Below are 22,742 nucleotides of genomic sequence, written 5' to 3' on the forward strand. Positions count from 1 at the left end.
GCACAAATCATACAGATCAATAAGTATAGCATCATCCTATCTACCAGGATTCAGGTCTATCAGATCACTATAGTACTCAATCATATGAGAATCAGGATAACAATCCAAAGGGTCGGCCTTGGTGTCTTTGACCCGAAATTATAGTGAGGAAGACTCACCTCTCAAATGTCAAACTGCACAAAAATCCCTGACTGCTGACTCACGGAATATCCTGAACTGTCACAGTAAACAAACACCCAATTAACAATTGGGATACCATTCTTGATTAAGGATCCATACCTAGGGTAAGTGTCCACTTTACCCCTTCCCTAAATGGGCCAAGGCCCAAATCCAAATCTTTGATCCAAAAGGCCCAATTTACTTCAAGGCCCATGATTGGCCTAATTTTCCAAATTGGGCCCAACCCCTTATTGGGCCTTAGCCAAAGGTCCAAAACACACTTTATCCAGATAGTCTAGTAGGGCCCAAGTATCAAAGCCCAATAGATGGCCAAATACCCGAAGTCCAAAGTCTAAAACCCAAACAGAGGGTGTACGCAGGGAGTACTCCTTCGGTACGCTGGGCGTGCTTTGCCTCGCCTTGACGACCATCGGGGTGGATGACTCAGTACGCGGGGCGTACATCAACTTAGGCGGGGCGTAACCTCGCAGGTCTTAAAATCCTTATAAGTGCTTAATGCATTAAGCACCTAAGCTAAAACTTCAGATCTAAGACTCAAAAGCACTCTAGAACCATAAATTCTCAAACTTTGAGACTTTGGTCAACCAAAAAGGGCTTAATACATGGTCTTAATCCATTAAGACCTCCTACAAAGAACAAGGGATCAAACTAGCTCAAAAGACCTCATTTTTATGCCTTAGTCACCATCCTAGGGTCTAAAAGGACATCCCATCACGTCCAAAACAAAGCATGTACAATATTGGGACTCTTGGGACAAGAAGAATACCAAAAAGCTACCAAAACAAGATCTAAACAATCCAAGAATAAAGGTAGAAGCTTTATACCTTCTGAAGCTCCCCAATATGATGATAATCTCAGATCTACAAGCTTGCTTCTTTCCTTGACTCCTTTGATGCACTATCTTCTCCTTTTGGCACACAAAGTTCACACTATAAGCTCAAAATGGATAAAGGACTTGGAGGCTGAAAGAGTGAGTCAAAATGACCCATAATGGTGCTTAAATACTCCACAAACCCTAAAGATTAGGATTTCACCCTGACAGGCGTACGCCTTGCGTACATATGTATATGCCCAGCATACTAGGGTGTGCCCTAGTACGCTTAGCGTACCCAAATGCACGCCCAACGTACAACTCAAGCCCCCAAGAATTAGCAATTTGCCACTAGGGCTTCTTAGGGCTAATTCCTACCAACATCAAGGACCAAAAATGACATATTAAAAAACCAAGGGAAGGATTCGAAAATACCTAAAAACCCAGGATGTTACACGGATCTTAACATTCACAAAAAGAGTTTTATTGATTTTGAGTGCATTCCATTTGACAACACCCCGCTATTTTGCAGTTGTCCAAGAAATTACATTCTGAAATGGGTTTCTTTGAAATAATCACATGGATTTATCTACTCTGCCATATTTTAAATAACCAAAAATTAAAGCAGTCCAAGAAACCTCGTTTCATTCAGGCATTTTATCAAATAGCTTGCGGGCTTCATCTTTGTTCTCCCAATCGACATTAGCTAATATTAAACGGTTATGAACAATCATATCAAATACTTCATGGTCTTTAAGTAATTGATCAACTTCAGATGATCTTCTGAAATCTAGATACATGATGAGTAATTTGACTACAATATGTCTATGTGATAAAATGCCAATTTTGTACCAATAGCCATGGAGAACATGGCCTTCTGTGATTAGACATTATTTTGAGCAATGTTTTAAGAATGAAATGTTTGCTTCAATAAAGCCAACAAGAGTATTGATCAATTACAACAACAAAGAAAAAGGGAGAAATCTGACCTTTTATGATTCAGAGAGATCGTGATGGTTGCAATAAGACCGACGGGCCATAGAGTGATGGATGTGACGAGATGAGTCGGAGAGAGACAAGTCCCTTGATTTTCGGAATAATGAACACGTATCAAAGAAGTGGTGGTGGTGAATGGAAGGTCTGTGTAAATGGAAATGGGAGGGGTGGTGAAGAGATGGGTTTTTACATTTGGAAGAAATAGGAAGGCCTGCAGGAGGTATTTAATGAAAGGAATAGTTAGCAGGTAGATCTAACATTCAACCCTAATTCTACTCGTGTTGCGTTTGATTATGCAGTTGAAGGATGGTGGTTTGATTAAGTAGTCGAAAGATGAAAGAGGAAGCTACAAATGGAGTTCATTGGTTTTCTCCTTCAAAAAGAGTTCGCTGCTGATCTTTATTATATATATATATATATATATATATATATATATATATATATATATATATATATATATATATAGAGAGAGAGAGAGAGAGAGAGAGAGAGAGAGAGAGAGAGAGAGGTAGGTTTAAGTATTATAACTAAATATTGTGTGGATGTAAGAATGATTGTAGGCCAATCATTTCTAAAATCTGATTAGGGGTATAATAGTAATCTTGATGACACTTAATTATGGAAAATGTTTAAAACATTTAATATATATCCTTTTAATCAGGGGGAATTTGTTTTTCAACCCTACAAAATTACCGAACCCTCGTCACCATCCAGACATACTTCTTCATTCCTTCCCCACATTTGGCACCAAGATTCCTCTATCACCACCATAGTATCACAATCGATCCACCGCTCCATGTAATGAACCAAAGAGGTCATTGTAACCATTGCTTCCATCGCCACCAATAATATAGCTAGACTAATCGTAAGTGGGAAAGGGTTCAAAAAACTGTTTCGATCAAATATATCTTCTGGTATGATTAGGGTTCCAACCTAATTTTACCCCCTCTTCTGATCTACTAATCTCCCCAACACTTCAGTCTCCACCGATGCTTCCGCCTTCATGGATCGATCCTAGAATACGGTGATTTATAGTCACCAAAAAAAGAAAAGCTTCATGACTTTTATCAAGAATTGGCAAATCCAGGTTTGTATTTTTAATTTAACGTCTGCGAATATTACTCTCCTCTTTATCTCACATGTTGAGACTTCTTTCTTTTGTTTTAAGTTTTTCCATTGGTTTAAAGCATCTATTTTCTTGTATGTATGTAACATGTTTGATGATTTGTCTAGCTGAAAGGTAGTATATAGTTGTTTAATTTGCAATTAAACAGATCTCACATCTGGATTTTAAGTGGCTCGTTTTATAAATCTTGCATTTGGATTTTAATCTTTAAGCCTTTTGAACCTAGACCCATTTGCAATTTCATGCGTATTTAGACCAAATAGTGTGAAAAATAGGATATTGATTATCACCACTTGTTCTTACACCTGGTCTTACAGTTGCGTGAAGGATAAAAAGGTACTGCCTTCCAATTTTTATGCCTAGGTTTTCTGTTCATCTCATTTTCATACATTCAAATCAATTCAAGAAGGATCAGATCGATTATTGACTTTTCCAGGTTTAGCATCCACTCATGAAGATGATTTATCATGACTTTTTTTGTTATATATTATAAATGGTTGTGCTTGTGCTTCATCAGGAAGACGGTTTCTTGTGCCTCTTCAGATTGTTTCCTACCCCATTAATATCACGTTTATTGTTCTTAATTGCTACAAGTGAAGTTTTTATACAAAATGTTATAAATGCTAAGTTTTTTATAAAAAATGCTGCCATTTTTTTTTAATAACAATTGTTATTTTTTCATGTCATAATGCTAGGAAAAGTTTTGCTGCAGAATTCTTGATGCCTCAAGTACTATTAACAAGAAAAATGACTTTTTTGTTCTTTCTTATGTCAATTTTTGCATAGAAGGTCCAATATTTCTACATCTTATTTGTTGAGAGTTGTATGTATTTACATTCGCGAACTTCATTATTTGTATGTTTTTTATTTAAGGACCACTCAAAATGTAGGAAGGTTGCTTGGAACAACAATGACGGGTGAAAATTAAGAGACAATTTCATGACAATTGAGATTCACCACACCAATATTAAGAATGAAGATTCTTTCAAGAATGACTTACTATAAAATATTCTATTCTTATGGAATGAAGATTCTTTCAAAACGACTTACTACAAAACATTGTATGCTTGTAGAATGTGACAAATGTTCCAAGAATGACATCATATTTTTATATAATGTGACTATAAATTTGTTTCATTTGTTTATTTTTGGACACTAGTTTCTTGAATATTGTTAATAATAGATGATTATTCTTTAAGAATGTTCTTATTCTTCAACTCATGGCTCAAAATTTTGATATTCTTCAATATGTAAATTCAATTAAAATATGTATTCTGTTAGAATATGCAATCTATTAGAATTTGTATTCCACTAGAATATGCATTTGAACAGAATTAAAATTGAATTAATTAAAAAAATCAGAATCCAAAATTAAAATAATAGAAAATATCTTAAAATCCGAAAATTCATTTTTTAAATTTGTGATTCCTAATTTGAAAGTAATGAAAATGTACAATTTTACCCCTCTTTTAATTAAATGGTATTTTTTTTTTAGTTTAATAATATGGATAAATGATTTTCTTAAAATAACTAAAATGATTGATCCACAATCATTCTTACATCCACACAATAATTAGTTAGAACACAATAACCTAAGCCTATATATATATATATATATATATATATATATATATATATAGAGAGAGAGAGAGAGAGAGAGAGAGAAAGAGAGAGATAAGTTCCGTTGAGATTAAAAATAAAATAGAGATCTTGAGATTCAACCTCAGCCACATATTTCACATTTGCCGCACTAACCCTCCGGCGTACCGGCGCGGCAAACATGTTATAATCAAAAATGATTATATAGCGCCTCCCGTTCCTTTCTCCTCCGCCACTATCCCCACCACCACAACCGCCACCGCCACCACCACTACCTCCACCTCTTACACCATCCGGCCCCATTATTGTTACCTCCGTCACTTATACCACCGCCACCTTTGTCATCACCACCTCTTCTACTATTAACTGTCATAATCATATATGATTACTCAATCTGTGAACAAAGACATTTTTATAATCATTTATAATTAGGCATACTCCACTGCTACCGGTACGCTGGAGCGTTAGAGCGGCAAATGAAAAATATGTGGCTGAGGTTAAATCTCAAGATCTCTAATTTTTTTTGAGATTAAAAAAAATTAGAGATCTTGAGATTTAACCTCAGTCACATATTTTTCATTTGCCGCTCTAACGCTTCAGCGTACCGGTAGCAGTGGGTATGCCTAATTATAAATGATTATACAAATATCTCTGTTCACAGATTGAGTATTCATATATGATTATGACAGTTAATAGTAGAAGAGGTGGTGATGACAAAGGTGGCGGTGGTATAAGTGACGGAGGTAACAGTAATGGGGTCGGATGGTGTAAGAGGTGGAGGTAGTGGTGGTGGCGGTGGCGGTTGTGGTGGTGGGGATGGTGGCGGAGGAGAAACGAACGGGAGGCGCTATAGAATTATTTATGATTATAACATGTGCCGTGTCGGTATGCCGGAGGGTTAGTGCGACAGATGTGAAATATGTGGATGCGGTTGAATCTCAAGATCTTTATTTTATTTTTAATCTATATATATATATATATATATATATATATATATATATATATATATATATATATATATATATATATATATATATATGTGTGTGTGAAACCCTTTTCTGTAAGATTAAGGAGTCCAGAAGCGTCCCCACTACCACCCTCATGCATCCGTCACCTGGAGCTAAGCTGCCTCTTTGTGTGTTTAAAATCCTTTCCGCCCAAAATAGCATGACGACACACTGGGATTGAAGAAACGGCGTCGTTTGGCTGCTGATGAATGATGCCTTGGTGCTTGCTTCCGGTCAGCCTGACATCACCATGAGGAAGAAGACTTGGTGGTGGGTTTTCCTTATTGGCGGTGTTGTTTCTCCCGATGCTGATTGCCACTGTTGGACCCTTTTTAATTGACACCTCTCCTTGATTGCAGATGACTCTCCCAAAATAAGGTAATACCGACCTAACGTCGATTGGGAACCGGTTTAATTATCAATCCCATTGCAATTTTGAATTGCTATTTCTCTTTCCCAATCACAGGTAGGTTTCGTTTCTCTCTGTTTATTTTAAAAAAACTGCAATTATTGTTTTGGTTTTGTACATAAGCTTCTGAAAATCCATGCTCATCCACTTCGGAAAATCAATTCCACCTCTGCACACCTCCGTCATGTGGTATGATAGTTGCCTGCTTGCTTCCAGTCATCCTGACGTCAAGCTGAGGCTCGAGACTTCAATATTAAAGGAGTGCGGTTCATTTGCGTAGTAGATTCTTCTTGGCGGCGATGTTTCCCCTAAATTTGCTTGCCACTCTTGGATTCCCATTAAACGTCACTTCCCCTCATTGTGGTCGACTCACCCTGTTGACTTCCTCTTCACGCCGACTTCATGGTTAATCTGTATTTAAGGTTATAACTTGACATGTTTGTTGTTAGTTTTTAAGGATTACTTGGTAGGTATATTTTGATAAGGTTTATGCGTATTTTTCTTTTTTCTTGAAATTATAGCCACTTCCTTTGATTGCTCACCGCTCCAAACATCTTCATTTATTTTGATTAGTTTTTCGTTTTGTCTGCAGATGAGCTTCAATTTAATCGTTTCCTTACTCCTCAAGGATCTGTTCTTTCTTCATGGGTTGAAATCAAAAGGAGGGATACTGCCTCGTATGTTGCTAAAAAGGTAAATTTGAAACTCTATTATTTTTTGTTTGTCTAAATGAATGTTAATCTGGAATCGAGGTATAGGGCTTGAACCCTAATTTCATTTCTTCCTATTATGAGCTCTCTCTTTTGAAAGTTTTTTTTTTAATCTAATGATATTAGTTCATCTATTCTCTACACCATTTTGAATACGTTTTACATGATGAAATTGTTGTTGTAAGATGTACAAATCATGTTAGCAATCATGTTTTCAAAGTATTCATCAATCATCACTAGGCAGAACTTAATCATGAGTAAACAGGATATTCTAACAAGTATGTTAAGACCTCTACCTGATGACAATGAATCTAATTTCAACTCTTGAGTTGAGATATATCCACATGGAAAGGTGTTGGGTTTAAACCTTTCCCCCAGCTCAACACTTTCTACCCTTCTCTGTTGATTTCTTTCTAATTTGTTGATTGCAGCACACATTATGGGTTTTCATTCAAAGATTGAGTTTTTATTTTATAGGTTTTGCAGCAGAGTCTACCCTTCTCAGGGGTTGTTGGTGACAATCAATTATATGGGTATTACGCATCATCTTTATAGTGAAAGATTGGACATGTAAAGCTACTAGAACACTAATTAAGTCTCACATCCTTCATTCTTTCGGTGGGTAATGTTTAACGGTCTTCTTTTGGATTGGCAACCCTAACAGTTTGGATTGAAATTTGAAGGTGAGGTTGATTCCGCATCCCGCTTTTTTTCTCCAACATATATTTATTAATTGAAGGTGAGTTTATTTTTTAAAAGTAGAAGAGATTGAAGGGTTTTCTAAACTAATTGAAGAAAACTTACATGTTGATGTTACAAGGAATTTGTTTAAAGGTTTCCGATTTGTGATTAGGTAATATGGTTTTTATTTTTTGGATTTTTTGATTGATAAATGGTCAGCTAGAATCCTTTAACAAATCTCCTTCATTTTGTTTTAACTGTTTGATAGCAAAGCTCATCAAGGCTAAGATTTACGTCATGAAAGGTATATCTTTTTTCCTCTTGTTTTTAGTTTTTTTGTTTAAAAAATTTCATCTATTTTGTTACTTTGTTGAAGTCTATCAGTCTCTTCCTTTTATTAATTGTAAATTTTGAAAATTCTTGACACTTCTTCTCCAAATTACTACTAAGAAGAATCATTGTTGGAGATTATTTATTTGAAATTTCAATTTATCATGAACAAATTAGCGTGGAACTTAATTGGATTAGGAACAAATTAGATTTCAATAAAAAAATAGTAAATTCCATAATTTTTTATTTTGTTTTATTTTTTATGTATGTAAATTCCATTTAGTGTTCATGGGGCAGCAAACTAATTCCACTGGGAATGAGTTCAAACCAACCGTGGTCCCACACCAATGCTATTAATGAACACCAACTGGAAATGAGCAAGATGGGTTTAGTAAAGACGAGGTAATAATAAACGGCTAATCGCAAGAAATAGCAATTTACATCATTCAAATAGCAACTTACTTTCATTTCTTTCCATTACAATAACACATTTACTTTCAATCTTCCGTTTACAAGGTACAATGTTTTAATGGCAAGGAATAACCACTTGCTTTCATATCTTTCCATTATATCATTGCATTCTCAATCTTTTTCATTATTTTAAATTATAGCCAATTATAGCATATACTTCACTTTTTTTTCATATCAAGTCATTATACCTAAGCCTGTAAAAATTTATACTTCACTTGATAAGATTAGCGTTGAAAAACAAGTAACGAGGCTAGGACTTTGGTATAAAAAAATTTATCATTTATAGATTCTCATTGCTATTGACTTATGAACTACAATTGCGATCACAAACAAACAACATAATAGAAAATAGTAAAAGAACACTAAACTATCACTTAAATGTGGGATCAAAATTATAAAAAAATTCTATTCTATTTGACCAAAATGATTTCTTTTACTTCGAACAAGGATCAAAACCGTTACAAGAACATTAAATAAGGACAAAATTGTAAGAGAAAACTTTGTGAGAAAAACTTGAAAATATATATTTTTTTATAGTAGACTTCAACTGGATGTTTGCTATGATGCTTTGATGAGCCAACAGACATCACAGTGTATGATGATCATTAACAGACATGTTGTTCTTATAGCTTACTCCATTGATTCTAGCTTCAACAAGTTATGGATAAATAAAATTTAAATATGTCCCTATTATCGATAATAAAATAAAGTGCAGTTCATTACTTATAAATGACACAATCATGGAAGCTCATCCTTCAATTTGTTTGATTATACTTTTTTACCGATTTTCATATTCACCTTCTTTTCTTGGATAACCAATGGAGCTCTTATTTTGTTGAATACATGAATGAACATATGTTTTTAAATATTAATTCTAAATATATATGATTTATGCTTCAGCATGTGACTTAAGTTTTGATTTGAAATTTTAGTGTTGGAACGTGAAATAAAAACACAAAATGTTGGAGGTGCTGTGTGGTAAGTGAATGTAGGAGAGGAATTCAACTATGCATTTGGTTTGAAGAAAAAGCTACCAGGTCATAACAGGAGATAGATGACTTAAAAAAAGTTAACTGCTTCTCTACAAGAGAATATAAATCTCCAACAAGAGCTTTCAGGGTCTTACCGTATCAAAGTAAGTTTAACACTGTCATTATAAATTTCTTATTTCATATTTTTACAATTCCACATCCAGGGTGAGGTCATTATCGTCTTTTATATATATATATATATATATGAGAACCCATAAAAATTAAGAACCATTTAGAACCATTTTTATAAAAGTATTTTCGTCCGTCCCAACAATAGCTTTACTAAAAGTCACTTTCTTATAAACAATTCATATATCTCAACATCATATCTAGATCAGATCTTTCTTCTCTTCATTAACATAAAAATCTCCGCCTTTGACTTCTACATCCAGTGATGCCGATCGACGCCGTCGTCGCCACCGACAACCACATGATCTCCGGAGATTGTAACCACCGATGTCACCTCTCCTTCGTTGCTTCTCTGGTGAACAGATGTCACAAACGCTGTCAAACACCAACACCATCGAGCGCAACTATCACCGCCGACGTCTACCTTCTACACGTTCTGATTTGTGTTTGTCTTCTACATCTGATCTCCGATTTGTGTTTGTCTTCAACCTCTGACCTCCGATATCTCCAAAACAACCAAAAATACATCGTTTTCTCCTTTTTTGCCACTGGCGACCACCTTTTTCCGGCGAAGATCCACCGCCTACCTCTAGACTTGCTTCCAATTCCTCCAGATCTGCTTTCGGTGCTTCCATATCTGTTTCCGGTTCCAACGGGTCTGTTTCGTCTCCGACCATATCCTGCTACCTTCTTCATCTCCGCCGTCTCATCTATTAGCTATTAGAGATTGAGATCTCTAAGAGTTTTCCGATATCATTTTCTGACAACGGCTTAGGCTTGATTATCGGCGTGTTTAACACGAATAGGTGTGTTGTTTGGTCATAAGTTTCCACATAGATCTGTTCTGATGGGTATTTCATATAGATTTCAACGATCACGTTAAAAAAAAGAAGAAAAGAGATAGAGAGGGATTTGCAAGAAATGAGATTTCGACTGAGGTGATATTATAGAGATTATCGAGTATTTGGAGATGCATGTGATTATCTAAGTTTGTATTTGTGAGCAAGGATATCATTTTTTATCCAATGCTTGGATCGAGATGCTGTTATGGAGATCTAAAGGACAAAAGCATATCTGGTATATTTTTTGCACTCTTTATATTTAATTTAATAAATCTACGTATCTAGTTGAAATGCTTATTGATAATTATACTAACGTTATCAATTCACATAAATATATACTAAATGAATTTTTAATGTGATTAAATATATGGAACTTAAAGACGGAATACTATTTAGTCTAAAAATTTGACACAAATTTTTTTATTAAACATTTCAACAAGATTTATAAGTTTTTAAGTTGTATTAAACTGTGAATGATAATTTCGGACAGTGAATAAGAGTCCTAAATTGTTTTATTCAACTGCGAATGAAAGTCATGAAATGTAAGTTTTAAGTGGATAATATTAATGTCACTGTATAATTTTATATATTAAATTATGAATTTACGGTATTAGGTTGTGAATTTTGTCTATTAAACTGTAAATTGATTGTGTTAAGCTGTGAATTGATTGTATTAAATTGTGATTTTTTTTTTTGAATTTTGTGTTTGTTTTGTAAATATGAGATGAAAGAAGGATTATACACAAATCCGCTTTTCTGCAACTGTGATTAAAGTATGTAAAATTTAAACGGTAAATATTGTATAAATTAAACTTTGAAAAAAAAAACACTATCATATGGATCCGAAGGTATTAAATTATGAATTGATTGTACTAAGCTATGAATTGACTGTATTAAGCTGTTAATTGGTTGTATTAAGCTGTGAATTTAGCATATTAAACTATGAATTTATTATATTAAGTTGTGAATTTTGTGTATTAAACTGTCAATTGATTGTACTAAGCTATAAATTAATTATATTAAGTTGTAATTTTTTTTATGAATTTAATATGAGATAAAAGAAAAATTATACACATATATGTTTTTATCTAATTTTGAATAATATATATAAACTTTAAACTGTGAATATTGTTTAAATTAAAAGTTAGACATAATTATGGCTCATGGTGTAATCAAGTAATCATACCATCTCTTGATCTCTTTTTCATTCTTTCTATTATTTCAAATTTATATAATATAATAAATAAAATAATTTTTTATATTATACTTTGACCTCTTTTTCATTCTTTCTATTATTTCAAATTTATATAATATAATAAATAAAATAATTTTTTATATTATACTTTGACGACTTAGTATTATACTAATCTTTTTAACTTTATATTGACTTACAAAAAATAAAATAAAAATAGTCATGTTATTCACATTTATAAATATAAATATAAATTCTAAGATTTCTCATATTTAAATATATTATGAATTTTTAAAACAAATAATATCAATTACAAATATTATGCTTTTTTTATTAAATTTTCAAAGACATATTTTTATACAATTCCTATTGTAAAGTGTGAACAAAATAATGTACATTTAGTTTCATATTTGATTAAAATAATATTAAAGTTAACTTTTAGTGCAAAATATTATATGCACATAATTTATGTATGTATTAAATTGTGAATGATATATGAGATTATACTTGTAAATGAGCTTTGAATATATTGTATTAAACTATGAATGTATTGTACTAAACTGTGAATTTTTCTATATTAAGCTGTGAATTTTATTGACGGCTTAATATATCAAATTCACAATTTAATACATAGAAATGCCTCCATACATGAATATATATAAATGTAAGTTTTACTTTGAGAATATGGCTATGAATATATATTGTGTGTATCAAATTGTGAATTTATTGCATTTTCGTGAATTTTGTGTACTAAATTGTAAATTAATTGTATTAAGAGTTTTAAGTTGATAATATGATTGTAAATGCGTAGTTTGTGTATTAAACTGCGGATTTTTTATATTAAGCTATAAATTTTGTGTATTAAGCTGTGATTTTTGGGTTTAAACTGTGAATTGACTGAATTAAGTTGTAGATTTTCTGTTTAAACTGTGAACTGACGTTATTAAGATGTGAATTATGTATATTTAACTGTGATTTTTGTGTTATAAATTGTGAAATGACTGTACTAAACTACGAATTTTCTATTTAAACTGTGAATTGACTGTGAATTTTTAATGAATTTTATGTTAAATTATGAATGATTTATGTATGAATGTTTGTACTAATTTCTAGTGAATATATTTATTTTTTTTGTTGTATAAATATGTAAAAATGTATTTGTTTTTATAATTATTTTGCATTAAACTTTGAAAAGGTGGATTAATTGGTTTATTAAACTGTGAATATAGTAATTAACTATCAATCAATGATTTTATATACATATTTTATTTGGAAGAAATAATGACTACAATAATGGCACGGGTGGTTGGTGGTGATCTATGATAGTTGGTCGTGGTGGCGGACGAATTTGAGTTTGACTTCTTTAAATATATGAATTAGTATATAATGGATTGTATTATGTCATGCTGTGAATTTTATGAATTAAACTAAAAATGCACAATATTAAGTTGTATATTGTCTATAAATTTTGTGCTAAACTATGTATGAAGGTATGCATGAAAATATTAAACCATGTATTAGTGAATTATTATGTTTATTAAACTGTAAATATTTCTTATACACGATATATTTTCTAATAAATCTACAATTTAGAAAGAAGAAAATTGATTTTTTTCAAAACATATTTGCTAAAATTTTGTATATTTTAGCTGGAAACTAAAAAGTATTACCAAAGAAATGGGAGCTACAACGTTAGTTTGATTAAGCTGTGAATATGGATACAAAACTGCTACTGAATTTAATGTTAATATGGCGGCGGTCCAGCCACGATCTGGTGGTGGTCCTAAGATGGTCCGACGGTGGTTTGTCGACAAATGTCAAGTAGTTTGTAAACTATGGAATGAAAAAGTTTGCTTAATACAATATAAATGTTGGATTTGTCTAAAATGCTCTTAATGAAAATATTTAAAATAGTGGTTCTTAGGTTCTTTAACTTTTTTGGGTTCACATTTGAACCACTCCATATATATATATATATATATATATATATATATATATATATATATATGAACGCGGTGCAGTTTGGTGCGGTTATTGGCCAAAACCTCACCACTAACCGCAAATGCGGTTAATCCATTTTCAAAACCGCTTGGTGCGGTTATTTTTACGGTGCGGTTTGACGGTTATTTTTTGCAGAGCGATGGTGCGGTTATTTTTACGGTGCGGTGGTACGGTTATTTTGTGTGGTTTTTAACCTCAGTTTAGAGTTCAAACGATTTTAAAAATTCAAACATATTACTTGTAATAAAAAAAAAAGAATAATGTATAAGACAATTAACATAAATCACAAACAATAAATATCTTAAAATTGTGAAATTTCACATTTTTCCAAAGTTAAAGATAACAAAAAACCAATATTTTTGTCTTCTAGAATGTTATCCTTCTTTCATTCATAATACCTATCTTATTTTTAATATTTAATATATTAATAATTAATAAAAAAATTATATATAATATATGCGGTGCGGTGCGGATTTTTTGCCTTTTTTGAAAAACTAAAAACCGCACCGTACCACAAATTTGCGGTTTTTGAAAAACATAAAACATCACCATCGATTTTTATTGCGGTTGAGGTTTGTAGGTTGCGCTTTTTGCGGTTAATTTTAGTTGCGGTAAGGTTTTTGCTCATCCTTATATATATATATATATATATATATATATATATATATATATATATATATATATATATATATAAGAATACGAGCTAAATTCTTGATGCTTCTTCTATCCCATTTGCCAATGAAAATGGCATCATCCGCGTAAAACAAATGCGTTAGACAAGGACCATGGGTGAGATCGGTTGTGAAGTCATAGTTTCCTGAGAACCCAAGAACTAAAGGTGGAGCGTTAGATCAAAATTAATTCTATAAGAGCATGATCGTAATCTTATCAATCTTATTTAATGTTTAATTTTTTGTGTTATTGGAAATATTAATAGAAATGTCTAAAAATTTACATAATAAATCAAATTTTCGGATTTTTTAAAAAATAATATTTTTCACTTTTTTTTAAAAAAGTGCACATCTTTTAATTTTTTTTATAGAAAACATGAATTTTTAAAAAAAAAATTGAAAAAAATATTTAAAAAAAAAACTGCAATTTTTTTAAAAGCATTTATAAATCAATAAAATAAACTGGAGTATTTACAAAAATACTATAATTTTTTAACAAAAAAAATCAACATTTTATGTGCATATATGTATATTTTACAAGTGCATATACGCATATTTCATATACTATAATATTTGTAAGGAAATCATAAGAAAACTCGTTTTATTAATTAATCTATAAGCACAATAGAATAAGTATTTTTTTCGATTCAAAATAAAATATAAAAAACAAAAAAAATGCTAAAAAATTTTTAAAGCGTTCTCATATCTTCGTGTCAATATTTCCATATTTTTCTTCAAATTATCATTTTCACCTCTTCAATATTCACCACAATTTCTTTCAAATCTACAAGAAAATTAAAAAAAAAATTGATTGATGCAAAAACACTCACAAAAATACATATGTGATTTACATGTGATTAACATATGAATCACGGACGATTCACATATGAATTACATTTGATTCATATGTGTAATACCCGCAGATTCGGTCTAGTCAATAATAAGTGTTAAAAATGATTTTTTTTTATTTTGGATAAATAATCTTAACCAAAGTAATAGTTATGGTCAATAATTGTAACCTATTTGATTTAATAAAGAAGAATTATTTGAATATTATATGTTTCATGATTATTATAATATAATAAAATAGGAAAAAAAATCAGTGGAATCGTCTGTAAATCGTAAAAATAAGTGCGCCAAAACACACACACACATATATATATATATATATATATATATATATATATATATATATATATATATATATATATAGGAAGTACACGTCGTCCCGATCCCGAAAATATAAATTTCGTCGAAATCCGAATCCGTATGAATTAGATATGATTTTTATATGATATAAAAGTCAGGCGCGCACTGTCACACCCCCAAACCAGAATGGCGGGAACATTCGGGGGTGGGTGACTTCACGTAGTATCATAACAGTTGAATATTCGTAAAGAAAGTAAACACAACCATCATAAATATAATTTAAAAGTTACATTGTTGCATGTGATACATGTTTCAAAAGAATATTACAAATATGATGATTTAAATTGTATTGATAACTGACGTCTTAGCGTTCCTTCTCCGAAAGCTGATGTTATACCTGTATTACTGATTCTCTGAGAAATACAAGTAGTTTTGAAAAAGTGTCAACAAGTAAGTTGGTGAGTTCATAAGAGTTGTTGTACTAAAGTTTGTATGTCCTTCGGTAAAAATGACTGAGCGTGTTTCCAGAAAATCCAATATTTTCCATGTATGTGTGGTAGTTTGAAAAAGTTCCAACGACTGGAATGCAATAGTATCTTTCATGCTAAAATGGTGAAAGTGGATTTATACATAGATAATGTAATTACAGAATGCAATTAAGGGTCTCGTAAATCAAAAATATTTTGATACTCCATGTGAGTTTTATAACCATGCTATTGACCCAGACTGCCTGTAACAACGTTCTTCAGGCGTTGCAGTGTTATGACGTTTGTCACCCCAGACCTGTCGGTCTAACTGTAGCTAACAGTTTAGGTGCGGGATTGTCAATCCCGTATAGATCTATACACAAGTATCACGCTCTCCGTCCAAGAGATTATGGTTTATAATACAGGACTTGAAATGCGTACTTGAGAGTACGTTGAAGCCAAATGTCTCACAAAACTTAGTATCAATAGATTTACGGAATGAAAAGTCCATTTTTCTTGTAAATGAAAGTATTTCCTTTTTTTTACAGTGTTTATGTAAAGGTGTCATGAATAACTTGTAAACTATACCCATTATAGTTTTTCGAAAGCGTGTTCCATTTGGTGATGAAAATTCGGTGTAATACCAACTTTGCATGTAAAGTGTAACGTTGGTAGTAATATTGTTTAACCTTTATAAACAAAACGTAGTAAAGTATTTGAAACCATATGTAACGATGCGTATGTAAGTTTTTCTCGTGTTTCACTTGTATTTCCCCCCCTTAAAACATGAAAAAGACGTGAAAATGTAGGGGTATGAACTCACCTGGAAAGCGTGACGATTTGAAGAAAACGAGATTTTTTCGGTCAGCGCTTTGACCGTAAAGTGGTGAATTTTTCGGGAATCTCGGAGCTTCGGACCTTCGTCGGAACTTGGATACGGAACCGGGGCGTCGGGGTAGTCTCGGGATAGTAGAAGTATGAAATTAGGGAGAGAAATTGAGGAATAGGCAAGTAAATCCCGGAACTCTCGCATGCTATTTATAGGAGGGCTGTCAGGCTTCCTACGCTGGGCATACTCCGAAGTATGTGGGGCGTACCTCGTACGCTGGGCGTACCATCGTACGTTAGCGATGGCGTCATCGGTCGCCGGTCTTCGGATGGGACGGAAGTAGAGGGCATAGGGGCGACGTGGCCGATCTGAGGCCTTGAATTGGGTACGCTGGGCGTACTCCGAAGTACGCGGGGCGTAATCCTTCGGATAAGCCTCGAAGTGTGTGCCCAAAACTTCAAAAATGCGTAACTTTCGCATACGAGCTCCGTTTTTTACGTTCTTTATATCCACGCGTAGGTGAGAATATACTCTACAACCTTCATTTAGACTTCGTCGGCAAATTTTGACTTTATTTTTAATTATATATCTTTTAATAGGTCGGGACAGGAAAAATCCGTTCAAAATTCATAACTTCCTCATCCGATGTCCGTTTTCATCTGTCTTTTTACCGTTGTACTACTATTGTCGAGACTTTCAATTCTCGTTTAGGTTGTGTCGACTAAAATCGTTTGATCTTTATTTCGAGTTTTTAGCTGTCTACAGCTATATCCGAAACTTAGAAAAATCATAACTTCCTCATACGAAGTCAGATTTGGACGTTCTTTTAAGTTCCTCATACGAAGTCAGATTTGGACGTTCTTTTTATGTACGTTTATGGTTTAACATAATCTACGACTTTCGTTTAGATACCTAAGGCTAAAAAGTATTTTATTGAAATTTCACTTTTTACACTTAACAGTGTTTTACCGGTTTTGTCGTGAATCTTTGATTGGTCACAACTTCTTCGTTATAACTCGGATTTTAGTGTTCTTTATATTTCTGAAAACCTTGTTACGATATCTATCACTTTATGTATCCCAATTGAGACTTTAGAACACTTCATTTTTGACGCTATTTTTATTGATTCAAAATAGTTTATAATATTTGACTTTTTGAACATTACATTGACTCGAAATATCGGGTTGTCACACGCACAACGAATCTATGACGTAAAAAGCTACGAATAGAATGGTCGACTTTTAGCTAATGCGACCAAAATGAAAATCGTAGTACTCCTTAAAATAGGAATTTTGAGAAAAAGAATGTCAAAAACGGAGTTCGTACGAGAGAGTTATGATTTTAGCAAAATTATTTAATTTTATAAAAATATGGACAAAAATATAAATTCAAAACTAGCGGACGGAGTCTAAACGAAAGTTGTATATCTCGTCGATAGCTACGCATGGATATAAAGAACGTCAAAATTGGAGTTCGTATGAACAAGTTATAATTTTTAACAACACATTTACGTATTAAAATAAAGCGTAAATCATATATACGTCTATATATATATATATATATATATATATATATATATACACACACACACATATGTATATATCATTAGAAATGTATCGACGATGCGGTCGTTATAAGACTAATGTTGAGTATTTTCGACATTAGTTTAGTACAAATATCATTAAATCTTTTTAAAATAGTATTATAAAGGGGTGTTTAGTCATTTAAGTAAATATAGAGGGTGGTTTTTGAAAATTCAATTACTATAAATAAGAGTCTCTAGGCTTTCATATTTCTTGCACCATTATCTTGATTCAAGAGTCTTTCTCTTCTTATCCCCCAAGCATTTCGGTCCCTCGTGATTCGACTTCTCTTTCTATAGTTTTTAGTATAGTAAGGTGAGCACTGAAGCGCTGCAATAATCTTTCTTAGAAAGATTCAGCGACGAAGTTCTTCCCCTGCAGAGCCCGACTCCTAGCTAAGTAAGTTATGCTATCCTACTTTAATTATAGCTTATAATATCGTTATTATGAACCTATAAATAAAATTTATCAATGATTCAAAGCCGTTATACTGATTGAACTACTTACGGGAGAGGTGTCTAGAATGGTCACGTTGAGTTTGGTTGTTGGATTTCAGAAAAGCTATATGCCGAAATGGTCCTGCCTCCCAACAGTGCTGCCTGGCTGATCCTTACTTGATAGATCATGAAGTAGACTCTGAGTTAATGACGAATCTAGACTAATAAATAGTCACAATAAATATTAGACTAAAATCTAGTGGTAATAATACTAGGTTTCATCAAATGAAATTATATTGTTAAGAAGCGAAGCGCTGTCCGAGTTTGGAATCATCACTTTAACAAGTGAGTGCATAGTTACTTTCATCTTACACATAGATATGAAGGATTTTTTTATAAATTACGTGCTATGTGTGCATATTATTTGAATACTTGATTTCTATGCTGGATGAACGATTTTATACATGTTTAAAATGATTTAAACTGTGTATGTATTTTATATCTATGAATATGTTGGGTAAAACATGGGTAGATGAATGAGGAGAGATGAAAGATGGTATGAGTAAACATTGGAAACTATAAACTTAGTGCCTAATAAATAACATCGGTAGCTATGGACTTAGTTCCTATTAGATAAACACTGGTAGCTATGGACTTAGTACCTGTTAGAGAAACGTTGGTAGCTATGGACTTAGTACCTGTAAGATAAACGCTGGTAGCTATGGACTTAGTGCCTGATAAATGAAGATTAGCAGCTATGGATTTAGTGCTTTACGAACGAGTATTGACAGCTATGGACTTAGTGCCTGTCATATGAACCCTGGAAGTAATGGACTTTGGAATGAACGAATGCAAGATAGATGATTCTTAGGGTAGGCCCTTAAGAATAACGAAGATAACGAGGATGGGTAATTGGGTTAATTTTTTGATGATTAAACATAATAATTATATTATTGTGGGTTGAAAACCCTCTGTACTCACTAGGTTTCCCAACCTGACCCACTCATTTTATTTGTATCACAGGTGTCGATATGAAGTTACATTACACTGAGAGATTAAGGAGACATAAATCACTAGTGATAATGAATGTAAGTTCTGTTTATGGTTATGTTTCTATATTGACGATGACATCTCAATGTTTTAAAATGAATAAAATACATTTCTTCGGAGATGCTTTGATAACGTATTTATCATGTTTTTCTGGGAACAAATTCCGCAACTCTTTTCTTTAAAATGTTACTCTGATTTTCAAAATAAAGCATAAACAAATCGGTCTTTTCTGGCCGTGAAAATGGGGATGTCACAATATGTGAATTACATGTGATTTACATGTGAATCACATGAAATTTATATGTGAATTACATGTGAATCACATGTAATTCATATGTGATTTACATATGAATCACATGTAATTCATATGTGAATTATATGTGATTTACATGTGAATCGCATGTAATTCATATGTGAATTACATGTAATTCATATGTGAATTACATGTAATTCATATGTGAATTACATGTAATACATATGTGAATTACATGTGAATCACATGTAATTCATATGTGAATTACATGTGATTTACATGTGAATTACATGTGATTCATATTTGAATCACATGTAATTCATATGTTAATTACATATGATTTACATGTGAATTACATGTGACTCAGATGTGAATTACATGTGATTTACATGTGAATCACATGTAATTCATATGTGAATTACATGTGATTTACATGTGAATCACATGTAATTCATATGTGATTTACATGTGAATCACATGTAATTACAACGTTGAACTTTATATAAATTTAGCTAAGTAAAAAAGAACAACCATAGTTGTCCAGATTTAACTGTTGAACTCATTAAGCCCATTAAGTAAAAAAGAAAACCGCCCATGAGTTGTATTAAGAAAGAAAATAGAGATCAAAGATTCAAATCTACTTTCAAAGTTATAAACCAATTTTAAATAAGATATTAGAATCCAAGAGAATACAACATGACTCACCGTAAGTTGGCTTTTAGTAGAAAGTCGTCCACTGCTACTCTCATCTAACAAAATTAACTTGTATAGTGCTCTAGGATCCTGCATAATTTTCAACCAAACCAACAATTAACTACAAAATTGGATTAAATATATAAATAACAAGAAACATGATAAAATTTATATTGAAACTATATTGGTAAAAATGACAATTGCCTCAGAGTGCAAGGACCAGATGCGTACAACAATTGATTTCCATAGCTAATGATCTTGGCAATGCCACATGGGATGAACTTGTTATCTTTGAAGTTCCTCGCAAGGTATGTTGAAATTTCACAACTTATAGTAATTATTTGTGAATAATCCTCGAAAATGTCATTTGGTATTGTTACAGGGGATGGCTAGGGTTGGAGGTTGAGGTGACTAATCTTGGAGCCAAAGCAGGAAAAGGTAATTTAACCATGATATGGTAAAATATGTTTACTATTGGAAAGTAATAAAAAAATAAAAAGAAAATGATGAAAGAAATATAAAATAATTTACCAGTTCAATGAGCACCCCGTAGGGAAAGCAATACCAGCTTGTAGACCATTTTCGTGTATCAAGTTACGAACAGTATTCTCCAAGGTTTCACAGATATCAACCATCAACATTCCAGGTTTTATAATGCTCCGAACATATTTCCTAAACTGTAAACAGATGAAAAAATGGCCATATATTATTAAGAACACAAGTAGTAATAAATATTACATACTCTCAAAGTCAAAATATAACTCAAATCAAAACATTTGTAGCAAATATAAAACCTGTCGATGAACTTTTGCTGCTTGTCGAACTGAGTCATACATGGGCTTTTCTAATCTCTCAAAATCCATCTTCTCCTCAGATGTAGCCCTCCATAAGTTGCTGAGTAAGCAACAAAGTCAGTGTCTACATACATACATACATACATACAAATATGCATACATATGTATATAATGGGCACTTACTCATCCTCATATTGTTGTATTTCACCCTCTGGAAAGTTTCCCTAAGGGAAAAGTTCTGCAATTAGAATAGTAGGAGGATCGGTTTGCTCCTTTGTCTCTTTCTTCTTCCTGAGATAACAGATTATAATAATTAAGAATACTGAAGAATTTGATGGCATTGTAAAACTTGGTTCACATATAGATATTATTATGATAAGTCTTACTTGCTTTTGTCCTTCTTTTTTTTTGCAGCTTCTTGTACACCAGTTTCTGAATTATGCAAGTTCAGTGATTAGGAAGACACAAGACATGTTACAACAAAATGAATGTGAAATCGAATATAGGACTTGTTCATGTGTTCATTACTATTCTATAATCCAAAATTTGTTTAAATCACAATATTATTCTGTTATATAAGACATTTGGGATGTTTTCAGATCAAACCAATTCAATCATGTCAATTTCAATTCGATAAGTAATTCTTTCTCGTCTAAATTGAGGTAGACTCCATTTTTCATAGAGGCATCAATTTGGTGATGGAGAAATACTCGGCATCAAAAACTCTAAACATGGAATCTACGTGACAAACAACAATATAGAAATAAAATTTAATTACCTGAAGAATCTGCTAATGTCAATTCATCAACTTGTTCGCTCACTTCTTGGACTGTGGCAGGTACATCAGTAACTATCCCATTGGAGGTTCCTTCTCCACCAATTGCATCTTCTTTTGCCATCTCTACGATACTGCGTATCAAAGATACAAATCATATACATGATTTAGAAGAATTACAAATTAAATAAATATTAATCAAACAAAAGAAATGAATACCTTCAATAGATATAAAAAAGGACCACGAAGACGACATACTAAGAAAACGGAGCTCCGCCGTATTGTGATCTTCAATCGAGAATCATATTGAAAAATTGAAAACAGAGAATCATATTGAAAAGAGTAATGTTGGATTTATATAACATGTAGCAAGCTAATCTTCAATCGAGCACCTGAACTTTGGCAAGCTGGCGGCATTTTCTGTATAGATCGACATAGACGTTGAAAGAAGGAGATGAAAGAGGGGATATGGAGGAAGAAGATGAATCATTTGAAGTCCTGTCCGGTCGAAGGACTCCGTCCTGTC

At 32.4% G+C, this 22,742-nt stretch overlaps 4 long non-coding RNA genes across 4 annotated transcripts; 3 read left to right on the plus strand and 1 right to left on the minus strand.

The window, feature by feature from the left end:
- The first annotated feature begins 2,684 nt into the window (after positions 1–2,684).
- LOC145125282 (uncharacterized) lies at positions 2,685–4,241 on the plus strand. The gene is made up of 2 exons (XR_013715911.1): positions 2,685–3,074; positions 3,987–4,241. It is a non-coding gene; the product is annotated as an uncharacterized LOC145125282 (long non-coding RNA).
- A 1,586-nt stretch (positions 4,242–5,827) lies between these two features.
- Positions 5,828–8,310, plus strand: LOC145125281 (uncharacterized). Its single transcript, XR_013715910.1, has 5 exons — positions 5,828–6,550; positions 6,721–6,821; positions 7,316–7,521; positions 7,601–7,823; positions 8,133–8,310. It is a non-coding gene; the product is annotated as an uncharacterized LOC145125281 (long non-coding RNA).
- Positions 8,311–20,939: 12,629 nt separating this feature from the next.
- LOC145125284 (uncharacterized) lies at positions 20,940–21,940 on the plus strand. Its single transcript, XR_013715913.1, has 3 exons — positions 20,940–20,955; positions 21,030–21,085; positions 21,856–21,940. It is a non-coding gene; the product is annotated as an uncharacterized LOC145125284 (long non-coding RNA).
- LOC145125280 (uncharacterized) lies at positions 21,840–22,509 on the minus strand. The gene is made up of 3 exons (XR_013715909.1): positions 22,475–22,509; positions 22,220–22,342; positions 21,840–21,873 (listed from the first exon to the last, which is right to left on the minus strand). It is a non-coding gene; the product is annotated as an uncharacterized LOC145125280 (long non-coding RNA).
- Positions 22,510–22,742: the final 233 nt, after the last annotated feature.

The sequence above is a fragment of the Lactuca virosa genome, chromosome 7 (genome assembly GCF_052849685.1).
Source record: "Lactuca virosa cultivar CGN04683 chromosome 7, Lactuca_virosa_CGN04683_v6, whole genome shotgun sequence".
Classification (NCBI taxonomy): domain Eukaryota; kingdom Viridiplantae; phylum Streptophyta; class Magnoliopsida; order Asterales; family Asteraceae; genus Lactuca; species Lactuca virosa.